This window comes from Chinchilla lanigera, unplaced genomic scaffold (genome assembly GCF_000276665.1).
Source record: "Chinchilla lanigera isolate Chin_1 unplaced genomic scaffold, ChiLan1.0 scaffold00031, whole genome shotgun sequence".
NCBI lineage: Eukaryota > Metazoa > Chordata > Mammalia > Rodentia > Chinchillidae > Chinchilla > Chinchilla lanigera.
The window spans coordinates 2,993,181-3,009,618 of record NW_004955432.1 but is presented as its reverse complement, the minus strand read 5'-3'; positions in this window follow the sequence as shown (position 1 = coordinate 3,009,618).

Here is a 16,438-nt window from a genome sequence, read left to right as displayed (position 1 = left end):
AGGGCTACTATAGCAGCAGCATGTCTCCACATCAGACATTCAGTGGCACCATGTGTGTCAACAACTAAAACTCTGTTTTTGGGATTCTCAGGCAACATAATATAGAGAGATGAGAGTTCCCTTTCCATTAACAGTTTGCAGTGGCTTTGGGAGGAGAGATGCCAGTTGTGGGGTGAGTTAATTTTTATACTCTCCAGTTGGGTGAGTAGTTAGGTTTTTTATGTATTCACATCAATACTGCATAGGTAAAAGTAGTGAGTGGGTTAGATTAGATGAACTCTGGTGCCTTCTGATTTGGAAATTCTGGTGGTTTTATTTTCTTTGGCTTAACCAGCCACTCTTCCTGCTTGGTCTCTTCTGGGTCATTTTCTCCCATAAGTCTTTTTATTGCCAAGGTCAAGCTTGATGAATTAGCTTGGTTCTGGCTGACAGAGTCTACATGACTAAGAAGACTTCTGTACACCAAGCAAGAAGATTTTGCAAATCATTTTATTCAAGTCCATTCTACTGAACTCATAGAGTATGCATTTGTCCTCACTTGATATCTTGTTGGCCATGGGTGTCCTGCAACACTCTATGACTGGAACACCTACCCACTCTTGTAAATCATGAAACAGGGAGGCAAGTGCTATACCTGGGGCCCTGGGCCAGACACAGAGCAGGCCTCAGGCATGGTTTCCTTTTCTTCTTTTCGTTTTTCCCCCTTGCTAACAGCTTTATTGAGATGTAACTCAGATACCATATAACTCACTTACCGAAAGTATAAAAGTCAGTGGTTTTTATTATATTCACTGAATTGTGCAAGTATCAGCACAATTTTAGAACATTTTTTTCATCACTCCAAGAAGAAATGCCATACTTTTAACAGTCAGCCTGCATTCCACCCTATCACCAGCCCTGGATTACTGGGCTACTTTCTGTTTCTATAGATTGTCTATTATGGACATATCTACACATCCATGCCTATACAGCTTCTTTCATTTAACATGATGTTTTTAAGGTTCATTCACGTTGCAGCATGAGTCAACATTTCCTTCCTCCTTATTGTTAAACAACATTCCATGGCACGGATAGATCGCATTTTATTCATCTGTCTTATCAATTGGGGAATATGGATCCTTATCCTTCTTGGTTGTTATTACTAATGCTGCTATAAATATTCATGTGCCAGTTTTTCTGTGCATATGTTTTCATTTTTCCTAGGGTTATACCTAGAAGTGAAATCTCTGAGTCATGGCAACTGCAGTTATAATTGTTTGAGGAACTGCCAGATTGCTTCACAGACTTACTTCATCACTTTACATCCCTGCCAGGAGTGCACAAGGCTTCGTTTGCTCTACATTCTTGCCAATAATTGCCATTGTTTATATTTTCAGTGATGGCCATTCTGGTGACTATGAAGTATGATGGTGTTATGGTTTGCATCTGGATGCCCCCCCCAAAGCCTCATGCAGTGAGGGTGCAGGCTTCTAGATTTTATGATTGATCCATGATCCAATGCTGGGATTATGGGTGTGAGTGCTACACCCACCCTGGGGAGGTAGTTTGCACACAATATAAGGGAGGGAAAGAGGCTTGCTCTTCCTGCCCACTTCTCCCTTTTTGCTCTTGCTGCTTTTGCTGTTTTCCTCTGCCATGAACTGTTGCCCTCTGCCATGTGCCACTCTTCCTTGGAGCCAGCTGAGTATAGACTGAAACCTCTACAAAGTACTAAATAAATGTTTTCTTCCTTAATTTTGGGTGTTGGGTATTTTGTCTCAGCAACAAGAGAAAAGTAACCAAGACAGATGGCACTGTGGGCTTGAGTTGAATTTCTCTGAAGGACAAAGATGCTAGGGATCTTTTCATTCCTGTCCACTTGTATATCTTTTTCAGAGAAATGTTTATTCAAATCCTTTGCTCACTTTGTAGCTGAGTTGTAAGTTTTTTTGCACATTCTAGATACAAATGTCTTATCTGATATATGATTTTCAGGTATTTTTTCCTCATTTATTGATTTTTCATTTCACTTCCTTAACAGTATCCTTTGAAACACAAAAGTTTGTCTACAGCCATACCATCCTGAATGTGCCTGGTTGCATCTGATCGCAGAAGCTAAGCAGGGTTGGGCCTGGTTAGCATTTGAATGAAGAACACAAAAGTCTGATGAAAAATTTTGATGAAGTACAGTTTGATATTTATTCTTCTGTTATCATAGAATAATATAAATTTTAAAAATTTTAAAATTTTTATTAGTATATGTTTTCAGTACATAATGACTATGTTCATTAGTAGGAGTTGAACATGTACTCAAAACATCTTAATTCTTTCTACATTGACTAATCTGAATTCATGACCTTCAGGGGGCTAGCTAAAGGCTATTTAGCCAAATCCTTGGTTTTCTCTCCAGAGTACTCTTACTGGTAGCAAATTTCCTAATTTTAGCATCATTTGCAATTCGGGTAGACCATAATGAATGCAAATAATCAAATCCTGGCTCCATTTTGTTTAACAGTTCTTCCCTTAATCTTTCTCCTCCCTGTTTGCTATACACAGCAAAAAGAAACTAGTCTGTGCTTTTAGCCGTTCCATATTTTTCCCCATCTCCTGCTTTTTTCCAGTCTCATTTCAAAAGTGAAGATGTAGCTCAGATTTTCCTAAATGTAACCTATCTTTCCTTCCCAGAAGTTCTGTTATTGTACATCACAAGTCCGCCCATGAGTCCTGAATGGGAGCTATGGATGGTGCCCTCTCTTAGCCTCCCACCTCACTGCAACACCATGGCCTACACCCCTCCTGTGGGTTCTCAGGACAGAGCCACTCGCCATACCGCTGTCCCCAGGCACTAGCCCTAGAGCCTGCAGCAGTGCCCGCTGATTGCCCTCTGTAGAGTCACCTCCTGTCCATCATTCTTTGTGTCTGGCTCAGGAAGACGTGACAAGGGTCTGTGTGATGCCCTTACCAGAGACAACATCAGGTATGCAAGTGCACATGTTCACAGGTCTTGTGGTTATGGAATTTATTAGGAGTTATTAATCTAAAAAGTCAGTCTGTCTTCCAGAAATAAGCCTTCCAAAAGGTCAGGTTGGCTTTCAATTAAGAATGAATCTTTTTTGCAGGTTAAATTGTGAGTCCAAATGGCTGTGTTACTTGAACCCACAGCAGTCAATCCTGCAGTAATTAGCAGACAGGAAGGCTCTGTGCTTGGTGGGCTGAAAGTTCCTTTGTCTTTAGTGAGAGGAAAGATCCCACTAGAATGATACCTACTACAGCTCCAGCCTGAGAGTGGGAGGTGCTGGATGCCAGGTGCCTTCCTGTACAGCGCTGTGACCTGCCAACTCCATGCTTCTCTTTCCCTTCCATTTCAGTTCTCTCTCCTGGTTTCCTCGCTGGGTGAGGAGAGTGGAATCCTTTCTCAGGGACCTGCAGAGAGAGAGAGGCCAGAGTGTACTTACCATGTCCGGGAGGTCTTCAAGGACTTCAGTTCTGAGTGTGACCTACTTCTGCTGCCAATATTCTGGTCATTTGCGTCCCTGCCAGCAATGTTCAGAAGCATACAGTGAACCAGAGAAATCAGGAATGTTTGGAGGAGCTGATGTCTTCCAGGGTTAGCCTGAAGCATCGACGACAGGACCTCTAGTGACAACATCACACAGACTGAGTCAGACACTCTTCCCAGGTCTGTTTCAGTTCTGATTAATCAAAGAGCAAGCCCTGTTTCCTTTGTCTTTGACAGTGAGCACAGCCCTCTGGACCACAGGCTACAGAGGGCAAGATGCTCTGGCTAGAATTTCATAGTGCTGTTTTGTTTTCTTTGGTGGCCAGTGGGTGATACTGCATTTTCAGTAAGAGTAATATGGTCAAACTTCCTTCATTAATAAATAAATGTGTACAAAAAGTGACTCACTTTGGAGAAAGATCTTGAATTATCAATTGTTCTGTGCACACCTATCATCCTAGCACTCTGGGAGGCTGAGGCAGGAGAATTGTAAGTTCGAGTCTAGTCTGGGCAATTTAACAAATTGGTGAGACCCTGTTCCAATGTAATAAACACACGGAAGAGACTGGGGATGTAGTTCAATGTGAGGCCCTGGGTTCAATCCACAGTACCAGAAAACAATCAATGGTTCCAGGGCTGGTGCTCTGTCAAGTGGCCACACGAGAGTGTGTTTAGATGTCATAAGAGCCCAGTGACTGGCTAGCTGTAGAGGAAGGCAGTTATTCTTGTGCACACGTCTGCACTTTCTAGACACTGAGCACCTTCAACAGGCTGAGCCTAGCTGTTTCTCCATTCAGAACATATGAAATACCACATGTTTATAAGATCATGAGAAATATCTTATATTTAGATATTTACATTTAGATATCTTATACTATAATATCTTATATTTAGATACCTTATATTTAGAAAACCATGTTGTGATTTTCAGGGTTTATCAGTGCATTCTTTGGTGGCTGGTGACATTCTCATCAAACACTGACAAAAGTGTCTCAGCTCAGAAGTGAAGCACATAAACTTGGGAAACTTGTGTGCCTCTCCTTATGGTGACAGGTGTAATAGGTATGATCAGTATAGGAGATTCAGTTCTTGCAAATGACTGTATAATGAACACTGCTTCTGTAGAGGTCACCAACAGATAGGTCTATCTTACAGATGAAGCTGCTCTCTAATTAAATGTAATGGCTAGCCTCTAAACTCTGCTGACTCCACACATTTTTCTCATATCCCTGAGGGTAGGGTATGTGTGGAGCGTGAGCTCCCCAGCAGATTCTAGGTATTTCTGAGGGGAATGCTGTGTCCTGCCCAGCTTGGTGGTGTTGACGTGACAGGTGCCAATGTGGTCATGTCAGGTGCTAACCCACGGCTGGGTTTCTGATGACTCCAGCTGAAGAGTCAGTCCCGTGTCCAAAGTGGTTTATCTGCCTGGGCTGGGGAATGTGATTTCACCAAAGCCAAAGCTGGGACTCAGCTGGTGGAGGCCCTTGGTATGGATTATACAAGGCAGGGAGGTAGCAGACTGGGCAACTTTTCCAGATAGAACCAGCAAGACTGATAAAATATAGTTTGTTTACTCACACTACTTTTCCCTTGCTCGTGTGAGAAGTGAGGCAAGTCATGAGACTGTGGAAAACAGTCTGTGCCTGTGACCTCACACCTCAACTCAGAACAAGTAGCTGTCCCAGAATTCTCTATGAACTGAGGGTTCTGTCCCTGGGAACGCCATGTTGTGATTTTCAGAAAGCTTTCGGGGAGCAGCCACAGGCTTTGAGGGCCCAATTTCCTGCGAGGTCTGTCGGGCTCTATGGCACCGTAAAGCACCAGGTTGCCACAAAAAATGCAAGGGGCATTTCTCCAGCCTGCTTCTACCTGGCTGCCCACACATAACATGCATTTAAGGCAGGACTAAATGAGGATATTTTCTATTAACAAAAGTGAATCTGCTGCGGGTTCTTCCTTTTCAGTGCTTGTGGAGGACCAGCACGCAGGCCTTCAGAGAGGTCGTGCCCTGCAGAGAGGGGGCCACAGGCATCGTGACCAGGCCTGCAGAGAATGGAGTCCCTTTTTCTAGAAGAGCCATTAAAAGAAGAGGTGGGGAGAGGGTGCTAGTGCTCTGGTGTGAGGAGACGCCACAGAAGGAAGAAAAGATTCAGGAAAAGAGAAAGGCAAGAAGGTTTTCTGAGGCTAAGGGTTTCCCCTTTCCATCCCATTCCTCCCTGCTCCCTCTAACTCTTGTTCCCCTTCCCATTTGAAAAAGCTCTATTTTCATCTTTCTTTGATTTTCTCTTTTTAAAAATACCTTTTCTCTTATTCCCTAACCCCTTGTTCTATCTCTTACTCCCTTTCCAGTTGAAAAAAGCTCCCCACTTCCTATTATTTATCCTTTATTTTGCTGTTTATTTATATTTTGGTTTTCTCAAAAGACAGACTGTGCAATACCATGTGTGTCTGATTTATTTCAGTCAACATTATGGTCTGGAGATGCATCCATTTACCTAAAAAAGCCTCAAGTTTATCCTCTGTGATGTGATTCTGTAAGAAGCCCTGTTACCCACTGTTAAGCATCAATCAGACACCGTCTCAGAGAGGATCTGGGGAAATGGAGGAAATCTGAAAGTCTAAGAATTTATCTGAAAGTTGTCAAGGGATCCAAGATTATTTAAATCAGTGGAAACTAAGAACTCCCTCGTCTCCATCATTTAGAGATCTGAAAGAGAAGCAAGAGCAAGCAAAAGAGAGCCATTCTCTATCTTTTCTTAAGTAGAAATGTAGCAAAATCCTCTTTTAGCAGTTGAGAATTTGAAGAGGTCCTGATTATCACGTGGTCCAATACTGTCCACATTGTGAGTCACAGGGGATCGAGAAATCAGCTCACTGAATCCTGACCAGCACTTTAAACAAGTAATCTAGAATCAAGTAGAAGGGCTGAGATTGTCACGTACTAGGAATAGGCATTGCTTCTGAAGCTGCTGTTTGAGTGTGTGTGTGTGTGTGTGTGTGTGTGTGTGCTGGTCACCTGTGTTTGCGTATATATTTTGTCTTTGTTTTTGTTTTGTCTCTCAAGTACACGGAATTGTACTCACCATAATCCCAAATTTGGGACACCACACTATTGGCAGGGTGCATATATGGCCTTCTTTTATTTTTTTGATCCTAAATATTTTAATTTAAAAACTAGTGTAAAGTTCATTCATAACTCAAAATTAGAACATTTGGATGTTGACAGCCTTCTACCTTCCTCATCCACTTAACCATGTCCTCATTTTGTGTTTATCTTACCCTTTCTTTTTTTCCTCTCTTTGAGATTCTGTCTATGTGCACATTGTTTAGATCTGCTTTTTAAACTTTTATTACAGAAAATTTCAACTAGATTGAGAAGTAGAGACTGGTCTCTAGGTTTCAGCCACAATCCATTCACAATCTTGTTTCATCTATAGCTGTTACCCAACTGGGAAGCAAATTCCAGACAGCATATTATCTTACCTATAAATATTTCAGCATAGGACTTAAAACAGAGAATCAGTACCCTACCTAAAAAATTTAACAGCAAGTTTTAGGTATCCCACCATTTTCAAAATCCCCATAATATTAAGAATGATCATATGTATGAAAAAAATTAACAACTTGAACTCTGATCTGGTTATTAAGGATACTAAGAAATGATTTTATTTTGTTTTAGACATGATGCTATGGTTGTTATTATTGTGACTTGAAATATTTATGGGTGAGGTGATACGATGTCTAGCATATGCAGGATGGATGAAGTTTACATGAAATGAGATTGCCTTGCATTATTATTGAAACTGAGTAACAAGAATAGAGGGCTTATTAAACTGCTTTATTAGCTTTTACATGTGTTCTCTTTCCCACAGCAAAAAATGAATGAATAGTCCCTGGTGTGGTGGCATTCACCTATAATCCCAGCATCTGGAGGCTGAGGCAGGAGGGTCACTGTGAGTTCAACACCAGCTCGAACTGCATAGCAAGACCCGGTCTCACAAAATAAATGAATAAATAAAGACATGATAGTGAAATAAGCACTCTTGTGTACAACTCCGTAAGTGCATGAGAGTTCTCTGGGGTGTAAACTCACCATGCAGCTTCAGCTCGCTAGCTCGTGCTGAGTTGCTCCCCGGAGTGGTTTGGCAGCCTTTACCAGAGTCTGGGTGAGCACGGCGATTCCTTACTGCTGTCTGTACCGGGCCTTCTCTGCGCCTTCCACTGTCTCTGCGGGTGTGGGGAGGAGGATGTGTTGACCGCGTGCCAACTCCTGGCGGCGCCGGAAGTGTGACGGATGCAGCTGGACGGAATAGCTGTTTCCGGAACATGGATTTTTGCCTGGATCTACTTATCACTTGTCTCCTACTTTGGAGCCTTTTGTCTTATCCACGTCTTAAAAGTACACATATGGCTGCTGTTTTTGTTTTGTTACAAAAGAGATATATGTTTATGACAGAAGTTTAAAACATTACAAGTAAATAAAAGGAAGAAAATGAAAATAAGTCTAACCACAGCTCCCAGTGCTTTTTTCTTTGCTAATATTCTATGTTCTATTTAAAATGTGTTTACTTCACTTAAGACATTTTCATATTATTGAATATTCTTTTACAATGCAATTTTTGATAGTTGGTATTTTGATATTTGTGTGAAATAACATCATTTAAGTAATTCCCAATTGTTTGGTAGATTGTCTTTCTCTCTATCTGCCTTAGACTCATTCTGAGGCAGGACTTAGTGCTTTAAATTGTCTCCAAATAAACCCCCCCCCTCGTGAATTATAAGACACGAATGTTTAATGGGAAAATACAGTGGCAACTCAGGATCACTAGCCATGTGATATTTGTGTTTTTTATCCTCTTAGTTCTTTACACCCAGTTGCCTCTCCTCTCTTCTTTCTCTTGCTCAGACAGCTTTGGAATGGAATGCCCCCGATGTCCAGGGTCCAGTCATTCATCTCTGCAAGTGCACCCAGCAAAGCAAAAAGGTCTTTAGTCAGCAGAATTAACCATCTTGACAAAGCAAGTCAGTGATCATCTGTTTTAACTCGTGTGTTCCTTGAAAGGTTCACCACTGATTTATCAGAGTAATATATAAGATCTATAGCTATTGCTTCAATAAATTCTTAGGGGTAGAATGGTTGGACCAGAGATGGTAAAAAGTATGAAGACGTTTGAGGGCTGTTAGGAACAAGGTGTGCTCATTTGTTTTCTGCTGGTTCTCCAGAGCCACTGTTGGTTCAACTGCAGTAATTAGTGAGCTAGACCTGGAGGACATTTCTCTGGTCATTTGTCATTCTTTTCCCTGACAGCTCACTCAGCAGTGGGAAATCGGATTCAGTCTAGGTTCACGGGGCTAATATGAGTGGTGCTATGGTTTGATGTGTCTGTCCAAAGTTCATGTGTTGAAAGTTTAATCCTCAAATTCATACATTAATGGAGCTTTGAGCAAGGCCCTTGGGTGGTAATTATGGTTAGCTGAGGTTGTGAGGGTGAGGCTCCCATCATGGCATTTGTGGCCTTCTAAGTGGAAGAGAAACCCAAGGTGGCACTCCTGCTCTGCCCCCCCCCAGTGATGCCTTCTGCCACATTATGATTCAGCAAGAAATCCCTCACCAGATGTTGATCAGAGGCTAAAGCCATCCTTAGATGTCTGAGTCATGCTCTTGGTCTTTCCAGCTCCAGAACCACAAGCCAAATAATCTTTTATTCTTTGTAAATTACCTGGCCTCAAGTATTTTGTTGTAGAAACAGAAAACAGACAGATAAGTGTTATGGAATAGAGGAGTTACAGATACGGGACTCTGCACAATTATAGCAGAGCCATGTACAGTATGGGAAATACATTGATTAGAAGATCAGAGAGATTCCTGGCCAGGGACCGTGAAAGGGAGCTGTCTCATGGGCGGCCTGAAGTTGGTAGAGGTCAATAGCACAGGCAATTGGGAAGAAATGCTGGGTGCGAAGGAAAGGACAATGGACAAATGGAATACATGAGGGCAAACTGGAGCCTCTTTCTGTGTAGCTGCATCTAATAGGGGTGGTGACCGGCTGAAGAAGAGGTAATTTTGCTGTGGAGCTAGACATATGGTTGGCCAGGAGAAGATGAAGGAGGTGACCGGGTGGGAGCTGAGGGAACTGCATACCCTGTGGTCGGCCCATGCTAGTAGAACAAAGCATCAGACCAGCCCTGGGGCTTGTTTGCCCTGAACTACTTCCAAGCCACAGTGCCTGCTGTTTATCCTGAAGCTTACAACTTCATTCAACTTTCCTTTAAGTGTAATCCCAGCTTGGATCCATATGGGGGAAAGGACTTCGGGAAGGCTAGTTCTAGCTGAGGTAAACTGACACAGAATAAAACCACTGCAAGCAGTGCTGAGGGACTAACTCAGTTCCAGCACAGACAAGTGTGTCCTAGTAGATCTGGTGAGCATTTACTGCTGCCCAAGGAAGTGGACAGAAGGGCTTGGGGGAGCCCTTGGCAAAAATCAGAACTGTATTGCTTATGGGGTTTTCTATAATGGTAAAAGTTTTCCAAATGGTAAAAATCATTTCAGTGGGCCGGTGATATAGCTCAGCGGCATAAGCACCTCCCTGGCAAGTACAAGGTCCAGAGTTCAATTCCTGGTACCACAAAAAAAAAAAAAAAAATCATTTCAACAGTGAGGACAAAATTCTGCAGAGAAATTTTATACTTCTGAGTCCATCAAAGTAATCATTGAACCCAATACCTTGGGTATATTGCTAAAGGTTTCAATAAGCAAAGCATAAAAGGATCATGTATTTGTCTCATCTCTCTGAAACACACTTGGTAAGTATTCTGAGCTAATCTATGTATGCAAGTCTGTGTAAAGTTTATGAAAATATCCCAATCAATAATTAGAAGGCTGTATTAGTAAAGATGATGCTATCATGAAGAATTTATACAGGTGCAGATTTGAGTGTGCCTGTAACAGCAATTTCCCCCCAACAACCTAGAGACTTTATTGCTATCATAGGGTATTTGACATATGTTCTAACATAATCAATAAAAATTCTGCCTTAAGAAGGACATTATGCTAAGTGAGATAAGTCAGGCACAGAATCACAAATACTACATGTTCTCATTTAGATATGGGAACTAAAACGTGGATCTGATAGAAGTACAGAGTAGAGTTGTAGTTATCTAAGGTGAGGAAGGCAAGGAGATAGACAGAGGATAGTTGATGGGTACAGAGGTGTATTTGGGCAGGAGAGATGACTTCTAGAGTTCAAGGCACAGTAGGGTAACTATAGTTGACAATAATTAATTGTACATTTCAAAATAGTGAGTTGAACAGATGTTGTATGTTCCCAGTGGGTATGCTCAGTGAAATAAGTCAGGCACAGTGGGCATGCTAAGTGAAATAAGTCAGGGTATGCTAAGTGAAATAAGTCCTCCTTTCTTGCCTCAGATAGCCAGAGGGGCTATGGTTGGCTGAGGGCTGTCATGCCTTCTGCCTTGTTTCCCTTGGCTCCTGAGCTGTATCTCTCCCAAGGATAGACTAGGATGAAGTGTCTCAGTGTTCTCGTGGGTTTTTAGCAGCTGTGCTCCAGTCCTCCAGCATTGCTCCCAATGCTGCTGCTTCTTTGAAGACGTGGTGGGAAACCAGCCCTAACTTGGCAGAAATCAGGGGAGAGCCTGGGCCCATTACTGATATCTTCTATCTCCCCAAGCCCAATAAGCTGCAGTGAACACAGTTAGGCCTCCTGAAGATTCCTGGCTTTGTACTCACCATTTTTTGTGAAGATACTTAGCTATTAAATAGCTCATATGTCTTTCATGTGTCTCGAACACCTGTGGTGTCCCGGAGGGTCGCACTCACTTGAACCAATCACAGGCCTGCACTTGGGCCAGTCAGTGCCTTCAATTTGAACCAATCACAGGCCTCATATTTCTGGGATTAGTCTAGGAGGGCTTCTTGTGGTATACTGAACCCCCTGTGTTTCTGCACAGGTTCTGACAAAATAAAGCCTTACCCCAGTGGCCTGTGACTCTGCTTATGATTTATTTCTTGGGTAGTGTGGGCTCAGAAAGTCCTGTAAATCTACTTGGGATTCTTATCTTCACTTTAAAAGAAAAAGCAACAGGCAGAGAGAGTGTTAGCCTTGAAGAGCTCCAGAGACCAACAGTGGATGAAGGTCAGTGACAGGAACCAGCACCCAGCACAGTTGACTGGCAGCATCCAGCACGAGCTGGGACTGAATGGTGACGGCTGGCAGAGACCAGAAGTCAGCAGTTTGGCCAGTGACATCCAGAATTAACTGGTGTTGATCCAAGATGTCACAATGTGTCCGTGAAAATGGACAATTATATGCCAATCACAAATGTTCTTAAAGTCTGTTTCATTACTAAATAATTTAAAATAGTGGTCAACCACTAAATATTTCTGCTCTGGAAGAAACTCCCAGTGCAAACAAACATTCTCAAAGTCTTGTTTTATGGCATAATTTTTATTACAGCTGTCCATTCCTACACTTTCTGGCATAGACAAAACAGAAATTACTGCCTGTGGCACTGTCATTCTTATATATTTTTCCGAGAAGCATTTTGCTTGACAGTGCTGTGTGTTCTGGTGAGGAATCCCAAAGGTGAGACATTCCTGGTACAGCTCTAGAAAGGTCTTTTTATTCTCATACCGAGGGATGACACTTACAGATATCACTATTGCTTTTAAGTAAGATGCACTGTTCAGAATTCTATAGAAAATGGTCCTGAAAGGACAGTTTTGGGGCTGGGAATGGAGCTCACTCCCAGAGTACTTGCCTGGCATGTGTGAGGATCTGGGTTCAGATGCCCAGGACTGGGGAAAAAACAAAATGTAGCTTGGAGTGACTTTGGAAGCTACTGCCCCAAATGGATACCGCTGATTCAGGAGCTGATCTACCATGGAAGCCTGCTTCTTCAGCCTTTCCCCCAATCCTATAAGCTCTCTAGATCTTTAACAGCCCCTTTGGGTTGTAAACAAATTAAGGCCAACACTGCTGTCCACAGTAAAGGCCCTGACTAATTCAGCAGCTGACTCTGGAATCTGGGTAGAAGAGCATTTTTTAATTCAAACTCTGAGAGTCAACTAGGTCAATTTAGATGAAGAGCAAGGCAGAAAGTACCAACCTCCTTATAGTTCTGTTTTCTTCTATCTTTGCTTTTACAACAATCAGCCTGAACCTGAACTCACTATCTGTTGTTGAGTTTTTCTTATGCTTTTTCTGAAAGACACAAGAAGCAGCCAGCCATTGTTGCAGAGTCTATTCATGCCCTTAAAGCAAAAATCCTTTCACTCAACTCCCCAGAAGAGGAAGAAAGTGAAACATCAGGACCACCTACATCTTCTGTCCTGTAGGCCAGAATCTTTTAGATAATCAAAACTCCTACCTTTGGGCAGACAATAATGTCTGAGCAATTGGTTTTTGCTGTGACTGACAGTGTATAAAAAACATTTGAAACTGTGTAAACCACCTTCCCAGAAGGATCTGGATCCTGGAGCTGGTGGAGCCTGGAGTTGGGGAAGCCTGAAGCTTATGTAATTGAGGGGCGGTTTTGGACAAAAAATAGTATAAAATGTATAAAACAAAATTAATTATTGAAGTGAATACTGTACTTAGAGTTGGAAAAGAAGTCACAACATGTACAAATTTTAACAAGCTGACAAATGTCACAAACTTCACTGTGGTGGATTAACTAATGGTCAACTTGTCACACCCAGCTGAACTGAATCAGTGTGGTTCTGGGTGTGGAAGGCCCACCTGAGGATTGTTGCCAACAGCATAAAAGGAGAACTGGAGGGGAAGATGGTGTGCTGTTGGGTCTCCTGGAGAAGCATGTCGTGCTGGTTTTCCTGATATGAACTCAGCTGTTCTCATCATTGCAGGAGCTTGGATCTTGGCTGACCCTGAGGATGGCTGCGGTTCTTTCTTGGAGAGCCCTGGTCCTTACCGTGTGCATTGCTTCTTGGCTCCAGGGCATATTCCTCAGCCTCCTGGTACAGATCCTTTATCCCACTGGCATAGACTTTCCAGCTTCCATCACTGACTTCCATCACCATCTCTGGCCTTCCCAGTGCAGATCCTTGAAACAGACTTTCATAAGACATTGCCATGGGCTCTAGGTCTTCAGCTGGACTCGTGCAGGACATTGCTCTGGGATCCAGGCTCTCAGCTGGATTCTTTGGTCTTTAGTGTGTGGACAGATTTCCTGCACTTTTTTGCATTTGACCCTTTGGATAAATATTATAAAATAACCCTATAAATTATGTATTCTGTATTAAATTTTTTCCCTTGTAAACCCTGACTACAATATTTACAAAGTGCAGAAAATAACACAATAGGCCAGTAAAGGTTGCCTGGCACATACCTACCATACCACCCTTTTTTGGCTCATTGTAAAGAACATGCAGCAAAGTCACCAGATTCATTAAATGCACCAGTTGAGGGTCTCATACTTGTCTTACTGACTATACAAATTGCATTTTCCTTTGCAATAACTTCCATCTCCCTTCTTTCGTGTCCTGTTTTAGGGTGTCTTGATTCTCTTAATCATGTTTATATTTTCTACTTTAATTTTCAACTACATTTTACTAGCTATTGTGATGCTTCTTAAAAATTACCTTCATGATTTTTGGCCACCAAAAGACTTTGTTTTCATTATCTTATAAGAGCAAGAGACTTCTTGACCCTTTAAAACTTCTGCTAATTTTTACTTTTTGATTTACACTATTAATTTTCACCAAGATTTTTTCCTTACTATTATGTTCATTTTGTTATGATCAGTAATTAACAATATTTAAAATGAATGTGAAAATAAGGTTCATGGGAACAATTCAGATGCATCTTGAAATTGCTACTCAGTTGAATTGTGTTGTATAGTTAGAGAATCAAATCACACTGAAATTCCATCCACTGACTGGTTAATGCTTATGCATATGAGCTTTATCTTTGGAGCACTATTTATTTTTCTTCCCTCACCCCAGGCTATTTCTGAGCATTTGTGGCAAATTTGCATTCCTTTGCATCAGGACAAGATGCATCAGATACAGTAAGATGAAATCAGATATCTCAGGGTACGTGAAACATGGGGCCTCACATAACAACTGCTTGTGCTATTATTTCTTCCCTATAAACACAATAATTCTGAAATTTATTTTGCCTAATTTTCAACAAACATGAAAAAATTGCATAGCAGGGTTACTGTTGTATCTGTTATATCTATATTCCTCATAAGAGGAAATTTGGCCACGTCTGTTCTGCTTACAATTGTACACTCCTGATGATTGGAAGAATTTCCCACGGACTGGTTTCAGGCTGTGGGTATCTCAGTCCTTGTTTTATCTTTGCTACTCTCACCCTGTAGTGGCAGGTGCTACGGGGCCTTTTCATTTTTGGACAGTCCCTGGCCAAGGGTCTTCATGCCACCATGGTAGATGTGAGTGGTCAGTAGGAGTCTTCTCGGAAGCCATCCCTACATATACATGCATGGATGTGACTGCAAAATGTGTAACTATGTCCCAAGCTCTACCAAGCTACATGGATCCCGAACTCTTCCTTGCTGGTACTTCAGATATCTATGGCCAACCTAAAGCCACCCTAAATGGAGGAAAATGTGAGGAAGGAAAAGTCAGAGCAGAGAGAGAGGAATTGATCACTGGAGATTAAAAATCTTGTTTTTGTGAACGTTACAAAACACATACTATGTAAACATGTCACCAGAACTCTTACCAAGGCCTTGGAAGGACCTGTGCAGTGAAGGTCCTAGGGCTTGAGCTTCATTGGCTTAATGGTAAATTTCCTCTGCCTGTCTCCGTCTCCAGTGTTCTGAAATTTCAACATTGTTGGATTTAAAATAATTAAGATGTAGGTATAGCCTGTCTGAGAGAATAGATGTGTTTGCAATTTTGTTAGACTCTAAAACGGGCTCAACACTTTGTGAGGCTTATTATGCCTGTCAGTGAATATAGTCACTCTTTTCAAGGGAAAACTTCTTCTTCTTGATCTTCATTCCCAACATGAAAGGAAAGAATTGCAAGACTTGGAAAGGTCTGAGACTTACCTACCTGCAAGCTAATAAGCTAACCTGCTTTGGTTTCATGATTAAGGGCAGATGATATAAGTTTCCTGGCCCAAAGATAAAGAACTTCCTTAAAGCACACAAAGCATCATAAACAGCATCCAGTGTTAGTGTTCTTTGCCAACAAGTCCCATGGGGTGATCTACATTAGTCCAGACAGGCGTCTGCACATGTAGTGTCTGCATTCCGGGAGGGGAGTCCGAGCTTAAAGCATGTAAATCTCTTAAAATAGACAATGAGCTGCTTGTCTATTGCTTCAGATGAAGGTGCTGTCTCTATCTTCCAAGGCTGCTCAGTAGACAAATAACTCTGAAAAGATCATCCAGAACAAAAGCTGGCTGGTACCACATATATAGCCAGCATAACTGTACTGCTGATGTCTGGTGGTTTATTGAAGGCAACAGTTAATGCTTAAATTTTTTTTATATATTTTGACCAATTTTGCATGCTTATATCTGGTAATCTAAGCAACTTATGTGATGGCAACAATAGGCAGTATAACAACTATTGGTGAATTCTAAGATACACAGTTCATTAGAGGTTTGTGGAAAACCACCTCCCAACATAGTTGAAAGCCCTGTGTTAGCAGGAACAAAGCCTAAGATGATTCTACACAAGACAACCTTTGTTTTCCTGTTCACCTAAACTCATCATCTAAGAAAAATGTACAATAGGGCATGAAAGAACTCCTTGCTGTCCAGGTAGGTATTAGGAATATGATCCACAAATATTAGTGCCACCTTAATTGTATCTGATCCTGATGTCTCCAAAGTGATTCTATTCTTCAATTAAAAAAAAAAAAACACTTATAGTCAGGTGAATGCCATTTGTACTGGTAGAATCCTTAAGTCAATTATCTCCTTCACGAAATAGAACTCATTT